Source organism: Rhincodon typus, chromosome 34 (genome assembly GCF_021869965.1).
Source record: "Rhincodon typus isolate 14 chromosome 34, sRhiTyp1.1, whole genome shotgun sequence".
Classification (NCBI taxonomy): domain Eukaryota; kingdom Metazoa; phylum Chordata; class Chondrichthyes; order Orectolobiformes; family Rhincodontidae; genus Rhincodon; species Rhincodon typus.
The window spans coordinates 25,469,353-25,481,944 of NC_063365.1; the positions used below are offsets into that span (position 1 = coordinate 25,469,353).

A 12,592-nucleotide genomic window follows, 5' to 3' on the forward strand; every position below is an offset into this window, starting at 1 on the left:
GGGACCCTTCTTCAGAAATGGAGTCCCATTTCTGAAGAAGGGTCCCAGCCTGAAACGTCAGCTGGCCTGCTCCTCTGATGCTGCCTGGCCTGCTGTGTTCCTCTAACTCGACACTGTGTTATCACAGACTCCAGCATCAGCAGTTCTTACTATCTCTTAAAATCACTTGTTCAGTTGTTCTTCTGTCCTGGCCTGCTGTTCATTATCTCCTTGTTTACCTACACCTTTCACATCTCTCTCCATATGGACTCCATCTCCACCAATCCACTCACATCTTCCCCAAGCCTCCCACCCCCCAGCGCTCATCTTAAGCATAAATATCACCCTTTCCTAGTTGCTCTCAGTCCTGAAGAAGAGACACTGGACTCAAAATACTAACCATGCTTTCTTCCCACAGATGCTGCCAAACCTGCTAAGTTTCTCCAGTAATTTCTGGTTTTGTTTCAGATCACCAGCATCCACTGTACTTTGTTTGCATATTTTATGTGCATCTATAAAGGGCATTTCCTATTCTGATCTCCATGTACGTCTTTACTAAAAACTTCCTTTGTATCAAACAACCTTTACCAAATTCATAATGCTATGAATACTGAAAACAAGATTAAGCTAAGACTATTTATATCTGATTAGTTATCCAATGCACTTTTAATATTTTTTATAATGTGAGAAACCACTTAATGTAATGTAGAGAAGCCACAAATCACTCACAGCATAATGAACTCCTGAAATACACTTGAGATTTGTAATGTCTGTCAAACTTCAGTGACAATTACGGAGATGTTGGATCCCAGGATCTGGATTCTAATGTGAGAACATTCACTCGCTCACCTTACAGAGGGTGCTGGAAACCCTATTAAAAATAAAATCAAAGAACAAATCTATTGATGTATTACCCCCCCAGGAGCTGATTCAGGAGCTAAGGATTAAGGACAGATTGTTCCAGGCTAACTTCCCTTTGTAAACACCCTTATTCATCATTCCCATTTGTGAAATGTATTCCTCTTGTGACCTACTGTTACAGGTATAGCAATCAATCATTTTGGGATGTTTCTGAGACGTGATAACCAGTGATTAAATGTTACTTTCTGTATCCCTGCACCATTATGTTTAACCTTTCGTTAACGTACAGGAGCTGGACCATATATGAATGAAAAATTGACCATCTGAGAGTAAGTATAAAACTTTAATTTAAAAAGAACTTTTGGGCAGGAAATAAAAACCGAAAGAACTGTGGATGCTGTAAATCAGGAATAAAAACAGAAGTTGCTGGAAAAGAACTGAGGAAGGGTCACCAGACCCAAAACATTAACTCTGATTTTTACTTCACAGATGCTGCCAGACCTGCTGAGCTTTTCCTGCAACTTCTTTTTTTGTTTTGGGTAGGAAAGTTCTCCTTCAATACGAAAGGTTTCTGTTATTTTGTAATCAAATGCTATTGCTCATTCTTAATTGCCCTTGAACTGAGTGTCTTGCTGCAGGACGTTTCAGAGGGTGGCTAAGAGTCAAACTCATGATGGATTAATTAAAGCAAAATCCCACAGATGCTGGAAATCTGAAATAGACACAACATGTGCTGGAGAAATTCAGCAGGTCTTTTAGCTACTTGTCTCTGATAAGGAGTCATATGAGACTTGAAAGAATGGTGCAGGTGGATTCCAAATGAGATTTCAAAAGAGATCTGGATATATTTTTGAAAATGATGAATATAAAGAGCTGGTGAATGGGACTAGCTGGGCAGCTCTTTGGGGGCTGGTATACACACAATGGTCTCTTTCTTTACTGTAAATTCTATGATTCTATGAAATCTTAACCAAGGATGTTAGATTTCCTTCTCAAAAGATCATTAGTGATTTAAATAGGTTTGTATGGCATTGACAATGGCCATAACTAGATTTTGATTCAGATTTGTATTGAATTCAAATTTCACACAATAGGATTTGAGCTCATGCCCCAAAGCATTAATCGGGTCAGTGGATGAATAATCCCAGTGACACTAGCACTTCACCACACTTCCCCAGACAGGACAACTCTCAGGGCATCCAGATATTCAACAATTTCTGGTATTCTGCGAGAGAACAATAATTAACTGGTTTCCTTTATAATCCTGATACTCAGGGTTGCAATAATTAATTTTAGGTCACGATTAACTTTGCAGTGAATTTCTTTGCTTCTGTCTGTGAAGCAATCTCAGAGAAAGATGAATGGTGAGACTGGTGGGGAACCATTTCTTAAATTATCAAACATCCAAGTGTAATAAATCAATGCAAAGTGAGTAGGTAACATCAGCACCATGCATGTGTAGTTCTGAGGCCAGTCCCAGCCCTGCCTCATGCTGTTTGGAAGCATTTGCAATTTTCTCCCATAGCCAGGGCAAAGTTGGCCAGGCATTTCCATCAAACTTTGTTCCCCATTCATTTCAACTTTTTCTTCTGTTTCCCTCTCCATGGGTCTGAAGAGTTTATGGTTCTGTGGACACAATGTAACCTCCAAGACAGAAGCTTCTGGATTTAAGTCCCAAACAGAATTTGAAGATGAGATTGTGTGCACCCACTGGCAGTGTAGTACTGAGGGTACACCACTTTGTTCGAGATGCTGCTTTGGAAGGAGGTGTTAATTATCTGCTCTCAAAAGTGTGGAATGATCATGTGACATGGCTTGAGGAAAAGCAGGGAGGTCCCCAGCGTCCCCAAATGGCCAATTCACTGGGCAATCCAACAGTTGACTGAAGGATGGCACGGTGGTTCAGTCTATAGCACTGCTGCCTCACAATGCCAGGGACCTGGGTTCAATTCCACTTTCAGGAGTTTACACATTCTCTAACGTGGGTTTCCTCCTACAGTCCAATGACGTGCAGGTTAGGTGGATTAGCCATGGGAAATGTAGGGTTATTTGGGTGGGGTGGGTCTGGATGAGATGTCCTTCGGAGGGTTGGTGTGGACTTTATGGGTCAGATGGCCTGCTTCCACGCTGCAGGGATTCCATGATTTTGCTGTGCTTTAGTACCATTTTCCACAGTGAATCATAACCATAAGACACAGGTGCAAAAGCAGGCTATTCAGTCCATCAAGTCTGCTCCACCACTCACTGAGATCGTGGCTAATCTGACAATCCTCATCTCCACTATCCTGTTATTCTCACATTTGGTCTCATTGTATCTTTTTTTCAATTTGGTACTATCCTTAATTTCTCTGGTTGACTATGGTTAGTTTATCCCCTTCTGAGAATCCTTCTTCGTCACTGGGATATATCTTTGTTAAGAGACATAAACTATAAACTATAAACTTTAAACATCTGCCAATATTCATCAACCATCTTTTCTGCTAAATTACTTTCCCAGTCCACTCCAGTCAACTCCACCCTCATGCCTTTGTAATTAGAATTTTCTTTAAGTTTAGCACAGTTGCTTCCAATCCAAGTTTCTCAGTCTCAAGTGAAACGTTAAATTCTACCATGTTGTGGTCACTGTTTCCCAGGTAATCTTTTATTCTTCAATCATTTATTAAGCTTGCCTCATTTCTCATTATCAGACTCTAAAGAGCCTGATCCCTAGCTAGATCTACAGGTAAGGAAAATTTCTGCTCATCTTCTAGCACCATCCTCCCTCGGCTGCTGAGTCCATCCTCCTCATGTTGAACACTTTGTGGTAACACTGAAGGGGGCACAGACACAGCATGTATTCTGATTGGGGGACTTCAATGTCCAGTAACAAGATTGATTGAGCTGGTCAAGTCCTAAAGGATGTAGCTGCTAGACTGGGTCTGTGCAAGGTGGTGAGGGAACCAACAAGAAGGAAAAACATAGTACATCTTTACCAGTCTCCAGATGTAGACAAACAAAATGAGTGACTTAGAATCCTTACAATGTGGAAGCAGGCCATTCAGCACTTTGAATCCACACCAACCCTCCAAAGAGCATCCCACCACCCTTCCCTATATGTTTCCCACGGCTAATCAACCTAACGTATGCACCTTTTGGGCAGTGGGAGGAAACCCACATAGACACAGGAGGAGCTCGAACAGTTCATCCACTTCACTAACACCTTCCACCCCCAACCTTAAGTTCACCTGGACCATCTCCGATACCTCTGTCTCCTTCCTGGGCCTCTCTATTTCCATTTCTGGCAACCACCTGGAAACTGATATTCATTTCAAGCCCACCGACTCCCACAGCTACCTAGAGTACACCTCCTCTCACCCACCTGCCTGCAAAAAGGCCATCCCCTATTCCCAATTCCTTCGCCTCCACCGCATCTGCTCCCGAGATGAAGCATTCCACTCCCAGACGTCCCAGATGTCCTCGTTTTTCAAGGACCACAACTTCCCCTCCACAGTGGTTGAAAATTCCCTCGACTGTGTCTCCTGCATTTCCCGCAACTCATCCCTCACACCCCTTCCCCGCAATAACAACCAAAAAAGAATCCCCCTTGTCCTCACATACCACCCCACCAAGCTCCGAATCCAGAGCATCATCCTCCATTAGTTCCGCTATCTGCAATCCGACCCCACCACCAAAGACATTTTTCCCTCCCCACCCTTATCTGCTTTCCGGAGGGACCACACTCTCCAGGACTCCCTTGTCCACTCCACACTCCCCTCCAGCCCCATCACATCCGGCACTTTTCCCTGCCACCGTAGGAAGTGCTACACCTGCCCCTACACCTCCCTCCTCACCCCCATCTCAGGCCCCAAGAAGACTTTCCACATCAAGCAGATGTTCACCTGCACATCTGCTAATGTGGTATACTGTATCCGCTGTTCCAGATGTGGCCTCCTCTACATTGGGGAAACCAAGCGGAGGCTTGGGGACCGCTTTGCAGAACACCTACGCTCAGTTCGCACCAAACAACTGCACCTCCCAATCGCGAACCATTTCAACTCCCCCTCCCACTCCTTGGATGACATGTCCATCCTGGGCATCCTGCAGTGCCACAATGATGCCACCCGAAGGTTGCAGGAACAGCATCTCATATTCCGCTTGGGAACCCTGCAGCCCAACGGTATCAATGTAGACTTCACAAGCTTCAAAATCTCCCCTCCCCCTACCGCATCCCAAAACCAGCCCAGCTTGTCCCCGCCTCCCTAACCTGTCCTTCCTCCCACATATCCCCTCCTCCCACCTCAAGCCACACCCCCATCTCCTACCTACTAGCCTCATCCCGCCCTCTTGACCTGTCCGTCTTCCCTGGATTGACCTATCCCCTCCCTAATTCTCCACCTCCACTCACCTTTACTGGCACCATCCCCGCCTCTTTGACCTGTCTGTCTCCTCTCCAACTATCTTCTCCTCTATCCATCTTCTATCCGCCTCCCCCTCTCTCCCTATTTATTTCAGAATCCCCTTCCCCTTCCCCATTTCTGAAGAAGGGTCTAGACCCGAAACGTCAGCTTTCCTGCTTCTCTGGTGCTGCTTGGCCTGCTGTGTTCATCCAGCTCTACACCTTGTTGTCCTAGACACAGGAAGAATGTGCAAACTTCACACAGTCACCTAAGTGTGGAATGAAACCCAGGTCTCTGGCGCTGTGAGGCAGCAGTGCTAACCACCAGCCACCATGTGGAACAGGTAAACAGGAGGAGGCCATTCAGCACCTCAGGCTATTCTTGAATTCACTGAGATTGTGGCTGATCTAACTCCATTTACCTGCGTCTACTAATCTCCTACACTTTTGGCAATTACAAACATATTAATCTCAGATGGAAAATCAATGATTAATCAAACATTGTTGCCATTTACAGGGAAGAATTCCAAGTGTCTATCAGCCTTTTGTTGTAGCTTGAATAATACAGGAGAAAAGTAGGAATGTATAAGAATTGGGAGGATGCCATAATAGAGGAACTTGCAATTTATATTAAGGCTGAGCAGTTTTGTGAAGGTTTGTTCAGGACCTAGTGGTAAAGAACATCTCACTCTTGGTTCTGATTGGAAGCTCACACTGCCCAGAGCGATAGTAATCTGAATTTATTTAAAGAACCAATTGCAGGAAGAAAAACACTGCCTTTCAGCTGCACTTTGCAAAAGCAACATCCTTTCTCCATTAGATACCAATCAGATTGAGGTTATCGTGGCACACTGGGAATTAAAGTCATTTCCTTCAAAGGAAAACGTAACCTAAAAGCTATGATTGGTTCTGAGGAGCTATTAATAACCTGAATTAATGGCCACATTAATGGACTCAGTTATCTGTGAATTTTTATATTGATTTTTCTTCCTTTTACAGAGAGTATGAAGGTCTTTGAAACAAATTTTAAGCTGCAATATTTCAAGACTCAATTGGTAAAACAGAACCAAGCTGTATGTTTGCCCAGAACCCTACTGGTACAACAAGTTGGCGCTAAAGTAAAGCAGTTGTGTTGGATTTGGTGCAATCTGCACCTTGCAGAGAAAGAACCAGTAAAGCAAAATATAACAGAAAGAAACAAAATTAAAGAGAGGCTCAAGATCTGAAATAATAGCAAATGGTCAATTCTCAGTAGGTTAGGCATGATCTGCAGAAAGAGAAACTGAGTTAATAGTTTGGGTCACTGATCTATCACCAGTACAGCCAAACGTGAGAGATGAGACTAGTTTTGACCAAATGCAGAGATGGTGTTCAGACCTAGAGAGGTGAGTAGAATTGGCTTGTCTCTTTTCAACTTCCCCGATTGGTCACAAAAATGATTTAAATTCTTCTTAGCATAGGGTTGATACCTCTCCCCATTTAAAATGCACTTGACTGTTTTTCAGCAGAAACAATAGGAGCCAGTTACAGGGCATTCACGATGAGAAGAAAGAGCAATTTTATTACCTGCAGAGGGAAAAGTAATCATGATGAGAAATCAAACAAAGGGCCTTTGGACTCATGAGTATAGCTTAAAAGATTATAATGCCTGCTATGAAATGCAGAGGAAAGAATATATAGTTAGACACCTTTAGATATCACTGAGGCTGAAGGTTTTAACCTGAGACCATGGTTGGTCAATTAATTTCAGGGGCTGTCGGCAGAAGGGATTATCACAGTTGTTCTTTGGGTTCTCAGTTTTCTAATGGTTCCTTTCAAACAGTGCTGTCTCCTGGTCCTCTTCCCTTCTTGAGACAGAGAGAGTTAGGTTCCCAGCTTTTTTAGTTCTGTTGCCAAAAATCCATCTTTCCTGTTCTGCTGAACACAGCTTATTGGAATGTAACCTGATTATATATTCTGGCTGCACACTATGCTTCATATTCAACACATAAAACATTCTCAAAATGTGTGATCAGCTGATGCTTGTCGTCATTTTATGTCAATGTGTTATGGTTCTTTTTTAAAACCATTTTAGTCCCACGATCAAAAAATTATTTGGAAATAAATGATTTATATTCTATAACCTCATGCAGTGAGTAAAGGAAAGCATGGGTCTGTCGTCAGGTCGAAAGCACAACTAATTAAATACTAAAGGGAAGGGCAATGAGACAGGTTTATTTTTTAAAAAAGCGAAAGCTCAATTAATAGAAGGTATGCATGGACACTTCCTAATGAATCTGTTCACAGATGCTATGATATACCTATGGAGCAGATGGGATTTTAACTCAGGTCTCCTGGCTCAGAGGTAGGAATACTACTACTGCACCACAAGGTCCCTCTCCTTATCATCTCATAGATATGTTCTAGTCAACCTGCTCAAGGATATTATAACACACCTCTGGAGCAGACGGGACTTGAATGTCCTGGTTTAGAGGTAGCGACACTATCAACATGTTAGGACAGCCCTCATCTTATGAGTCCTTTCATTTGTAAAATGGATGCCACAACCTGTTGCGACTCTCTAGTGGTTTCTCCTCTGTCACTGAGAATGAAATAATCTGTTTGACTCAGCGTTGGAAGGAGGATTAATGGTAGCAAATGTCACCAAGCATGTGCCAGCAATGGGTGGTATCCAGAGCCCAATATGGCAGTGACAGCACTCTTCCTCTGGTTCAGAAGGGGCGTAGGTTCAAGTACCACTCCAGAGATGTGAATACAATTCTCCACTGACCCTCTGACAGAGCACCAAGGGAGTGCTGCACTGTCAAAGGTGCTGTCTTTCAAATGAGATGTTAAACTGAAGCCTCATCTGCTCTTTCCCATTTAATGAAAGATGCCCTGTCACAGTTTTGCAGAGTGGGGGAGTGTTTCCAATGTCCTGGTCAATACTTAACCCTCAGGCAACATCACACAAAAGAAATCTGGTCATTTAGCTCATTGCTGTTTGTGGGATCCTGCTGTGTTTCTTATATTAGAGCAGTGACCCTTTTTCAGAAATATTTCATTGCCTGGGGAGTACTTTGGGGATATCATGAAAGGTTTCATTTTGATTTTGATTTCATTGTCACGTGTATTCAAGTGCAGGAGCACAGTTACAAGTATATAATGTCGTCCCATACAAGGCACTACCTTAGGTGAAAGTGCCTAGGTACAGAATCTTAAGAACAAGATAGAAAGAAAAATGCAATGTAAATGCAAAACACAGGCAGAAACGTGAAAGTTTGTCTAACCCTCCGTTTAAGTTGAGGTGTTGGGGGCTTGGGAAGGTGGTAGGGGGATGGGGGTGTGCAGTGGAGTGTGAGTTTGAGACGGTTTCAATGTGGAATGATTGCCCAGGCGTTAAGCAGATAAATCAGTGGGTTCCAGGTTGAGTGAGGTTGGTGCTGCTCTCTGCTGGCTCCTAACTGTATTACAGTGTTCCAGCCCGTCAGAAAGGAACAATATTTGTCTGGAGTAGTTTCCATGATACTGCATTCTTCCATCAGGGAATCGGAGCTGTGTGCAATGGATGAATGTGTTTCCTACATCCCTAGCACTGATCATTCAATCTTTTAGCTCTCCACTTGTTAGAAGTTTGTATTGTCTAAAAACAGGTAAATTCCTGCCTTTGAAACCTGACATTTCCCTGGTTATGAGAAGCTGTGGAAATGGATGTCTTCTGCAATTTAAAGATCGTTGATTTCAGGTCAAACATTAAATTAAATCTATTTGATACTAATTATTATCATTCTTTAGAGGTTACATTTTTACTGAGTGCTTGACAGTGGAGAAAATGAAAGGATCTTGCCCCCTGTAGGGGAGTCTGGCATCATCTCAGGATGAGGAGCCACCCATTTCAGACACAGATGGGGAGGAATTTCTTCTCTCAGAGGGGAGAGAATCTGTGGAATTCTTTACCACAGACGGCTGCCGAGGCTGGATTATTAAGTATGTTGAAGTCTGAGAAAGAGAGATTTTCAATCACTGAGGGAATCAAGGGTTGTGTGAAAAAGGCAGGAAAGTGGAGTTGAGAGCTTTTTTTTCTTTCTACGTTCACTGAAGGAATGTGAGTATCACCAGCTGGACCAGCATTTATTGTCCATCCCTATCAGATAAGCCATGATCTCATTGAAGGGGTTCAATCCTCAATGGGTTGAATGGCCTACTTCAGCTCCTACATCTTATGGTCTTATGATCTGATCCCTGGAGTTGAGGGAAGAGATTGCAGAGGTAGCCCAGCGTGGAGCCAGGTAGGGTAAAAACCCCAGAATGCACAGGGAGCAGTGAGCAATTAGAGGTCGGTGCCACTCGGTGTGAAACACAGAGTCTTGATGAGTCGGACATTATGGAATGTGAAAATCTTGGCTAGGCAAATCAGAGCTCAAGGAAGTGTGGGTGATTGGGACGTGAGCTTGGGGATGTGGGGTACAAAGGTCAATTTGGATCACGATGAACCTGATTCATTGCTTCCAGGATATAGCTCAAAGAAGGAAATTATCTGATTGAATAGGATTGACTATTTCTAAAAAAAGATAGGGAGTCATCTGAATCACTGTGCAATCAATTTATAAAATCCCTATGGTGAGCTTGGATTCCAAATATCTCTATTCATGAATTCTGTAGTTACTGGGTTGTGACTGTTAGCAGTATCTACTTCTAATGAATGTTACAATCATAAAATCATAAAAATTTACAGCAAAGTAGGCCATTTGGCCCATTCTATCTGTGCTAGCTCTCTGAAATCTCTCTTGAGATTTATTGATGGTCGAATTAAAAGCGGTTATTGATTCTGCTGATGGTCTACTGTCTGGAGTCCCTTAACCCTTTCAGCAAAAACAACCTGTCTGGAATGTTTCTTTTCGATGAGGAATTTGTCAACCAGTAGATTGTCGCTTTTTAATTTATTCTAAAACTCCTTTTGCTTTTGTACAATTTTTTTAGGATCTTGATTCAACTGTGTTTTACTGAAGGCCATTAGATAATCACGAAGGTGTCATCTACATAGCAGGCCCAAAGTTTAGGTTGTGTACTGGGAGTGCTGTCCTTTCTAACCTGTGCATTACTGTTTCTGCAATCAGTCCTGATAATGGGGATCCCATCAGTGTTCTGTTGATTTGTTTGGATATGCCTTCAGATCAGATCAAATCATAGAATCAGGCACTTTGGCCCAACAAGTCCACACCACCCATACCCATCCCCCTATTACCCACCTAATCTACACATCCCTGAACAAAATGGGAAATTTAGCATGGCCAATCGACCTAGCCTGCACATCTCTGGACTGTGGGAGAAAACCCAGGTAGACACAAGGAGAACATGCAAACTCCACACAGACAGTCATCTAAGGGTGGAATTGAACCTGGGTTCCTGGCCTTGAGGCAGCAGTGCTAACCACTGAGCCACCCCTTCGTTGAGGGTGAAATGGGTTGTGAGGCATGGTTTCATGGTAGTATTCTTATTGATGTTGTTGATGGCCTGGCATGCCTGCCTACTGGATTCATCCAGCAGTGTGGCAATTGTGTCTTTGACTAGGTCGGTGTTTACGGATGTAAATAGTGCTGTTATGTCAAAGGATATCATCATCTCATCCCCGTCTATCCTGGTGTCCTTGATGATGTTGAGAAATTCTTGGAGTGAGTGGATGAAGTGGGTAGTGTTGTCCAGTAAGTATTTCAATTTCTGTTGTAGTTCTTTGGCAAGTCTATACCTTGGTGTAGCTGGTAGTGAGACAATGGGTCTGAGGGGGAACCCCAGTTTGTGCACCTTGGGGAGTCCATAGAATCGGGATGTGGTGGATCCCTCTAGCTTCATTTTTTGATACTCTGTCTTGCTGATGTCTCCTGAATTGTGTAATTTCTTCAGGGTTGTCGTGATCCGGTTCCTTAACTGTGGTGTTGGGTCTATCGCCGTCTGTTGGTAGGTGTCACTACCTGCTAGTCATGCATTAGCTTTCTCCATGTATTGGATTCTATTGATGATTACTGTCAGGCGTCCTTTGTCCGCTGGTAAGAATTACAATGTTCCTGTCTTTCTTGCAGCTTTCCAGGACTTTCCTCTCTTCTGTGTTAATGTGTTCCACCTTCCTTTTTTGCTTAGAGTTGGGATTATTGTCTGTCTGATGGTCTGTCGTACTAAAGTGCGTTGCTCTTTAGTGTCGATTCCAGTGCAGCCAGGAAGTCAGTCTTTTTGGTGTTTCTGTCGTTATAATTCAATCCGTGTACTAGGACGGTCTTCTCAGTGTCTGTTAGAGGTTGGTCTGAGATGTTTTTAATCCATGAATCTGTGTTGTCTGTGTCGTTGTTGTGGGTGATTTTGGACAGTATTTCTTGTAGAGATATTCTTTCCTTTGTTCTGGTCAAATTCACTAAACTAGAAGAAACCCACCAACACATAGACAACATCCCTACCGGAATAAAATTCACGATAGAAGAAGAGAACAACAAATGACTACCCTTCCTGGATGTAATGGTAGAAAGCAAAAACAACACGGAACTCCAGGCTGAGATAACAAGGTGTAGAGCTGGATGAACACAGCAGGCCAAGCAGCATCAGAGGAGCAGGAAAGCTGGCGTTTCGGGCCAAGAACTCCAGGCTAGTGTGTATAGAAAGACCACACATATGGACCAGATACTCAATTATACCAGCGGCCACCCCACCACCCACAAACAGAGCTGCATCAGGACACTATTTAAACGAGCCACAACACATTACAGCAACCCGAAACTATGCAAAGCAGAACAGGAACACTTATATGGAGTCTTCAAAAGGAATGGATACCCAAAAAGCACAATCCACCATTACCTCAGAGACAGACTATAACAGGAAGACACAACACGACCAGACTCACTTATCACCCTACCATACATCAAGGACATTTCAGAGATGACCACAAGACTACTCAGACCCCTAGGTATCAGAGTAGGCCACAAACCAACAACTACTCTACAACAGCTACTGACAGACATAAAGCATCCCATAGCCAAAACCAGCAAAACTGGGGTAATATACAAAATACCGCGCAAGGACTGTGAGAAACACTACAAAGATCAAACCAGAAGAAAACTGGCAATAAAGGACACATGAACACCAACTAGCCACCAAGAGACATGACCAATTCTCACTGGTCTCACTAAACACGGACAAAGAGGGACACGAATTCGACTGGGACAACACATCCATCATCACACAAGCAAAACAGAGACACACCAGGGAATTCCTGGAGGCCTGGTATTCTAACCGGAACTCCATCAACAAACACATTGAATTAGACCCTGTGTACAAACCACTGAGAAACAGAACCAGAAGTAATGCCACCACCCCAGCAAAGCGAGGCATATAAATAACAAGCAGGACAGAACA

General features: G+C 43.2%; 1 protein-coding gene across 1 annotated transcript in view; it reads right to left on the reverse strand.

The window, feature by feature from the left end:
• The window catches only part of LOC109936828 (glutamate receptor ionotropic, delta-1-like), a 581,569-nt gene that overhangs the window by 22,935 nt on the left and 546,042 nt on the right, over nt 1-12,592 (reverse strand). The gene's annotated exons all lie outside the window — the stretch shown is intronic.